Source organism: Protopterus annectens, chromosome 10.part0 (assembly GCF_019279795.1).
Source record: "Protopterus annectens isolate FY-2018-M chromosome 10.part0, PAN1.0, whole genome shotgun sequence".
NCBI classification, from domain to species: domain Eukaryota; kingdom Metazoa; phylum Chordata; order Ceratodontiformes; family Protopteridae; genus Protopterus; species Protopterus annectens.
Genome location: NC_056744.1, coordinates 982,741,087 through 982,742,119, shown reverse-complemented (window position 1 = coordinate 982,742,119; position 1,033 = coordinate 982,741,087). Strand labels below are relative to the sequence as shown.

Sequence of the window (1,033 nt, the reverse complement as noted above, 5' to 3'; positions counted from 1 at the left end):
TCAGCTTCTAGCTGAAAGAAACAGAGCATCATGAAGCAATTTAAGTCACAGGTTCAAAGAAATGAAGGTAATTCAGATCAGCATTCTCAGTGGAGAGCTGAATAGTCAAATGTTTGACAGATACTAGCTGTCATCTGTCAAGGAGTATTGATACAGTAGCACTTGTTGAGCTGAGTCAGGGCACCCTTTCCACATAATTGTTCACACTGTCCTTGACATCAGTTACCATGCTGATGGAGCTCGAGGGGCACTCTTACCTACAGGGCCGGTTAGCTCAGTTGGTTAGAGCGTGGTGCTAATAACGCCAAGGTCGCGGGTTCGATCCGCGTACGGGCCAGCTACCTTTTGGTGGGGCAATGTGCACACAATTAGTACTAGGACCGGTGGCTCAAAGTCAGCCAGGGATTGACCTGTATCTCACAGTCACAGCCTGACAGGGCGCGCCTTCGAGACTGACCTCTGTTCCATGGTACTGGGAAGCTCTGCCTGTTGCCCTCATGTCTGGGCGGCAACCCTGCTTAAGAGTCTGATCTCTGCCTTGTCTCGCAGCTCCAGACTGACTGTTTTCAATCTTGCCTTCTGTTCGTATTCCTTTCAAGTGCTGTCTGGGTAAGTTTCTTCTTCTGCTCCCAGTTACCTCTTAAGCACGTGCAGGATGACCAGTTACACTGGCCTAGTCACAAACTGCCCCCCCCCCCCACCATCATACCTCCCCTTCGTTTTGTGGAATGCATTGCAGAAGAGTGAACTGAGAAGAGCCAATTCAGTAACTCTGTTAACAGACAAAAACAAAAAAAAAAAAGAGTGACAGATGAAAAGATTCCTTCTTGAACAAAGCTGTGCTGCATGCAGCGTATTTAAGCCTTGCTAGTGCACTGGCTAAGGAGTCGTCGTGTAGACCAGAGGTCATACGTTTGAATCCTCTGAGCTCTTACCTGAGAAAGATGTGCTGAAGAAGAGCCAATTCAGTTATTCTAAAAAAAAAAAAAAAAAAAAAAAAAAAATGACTGGAAGGGATTTTCTCTTGAAGAAA

At 46.4% G+C, this 1,033-nt stretch overlaps 1 non-coding gene across 1 annotated transcript; it reads left to right on the top strand.

The window, feature by feature from the left end:
• The first annotated feature begins 263 nt into the window (after positions 1 to 263).
• Positions 264 to 337, top strand: TRNAI-AAU. Its single transcript has one exon. It is a non-coding gene; the product is annotated as a tRNA-Ile (tRNA).
• Positions 338 to 1,033: the final 696 nt, after the last annotated feature.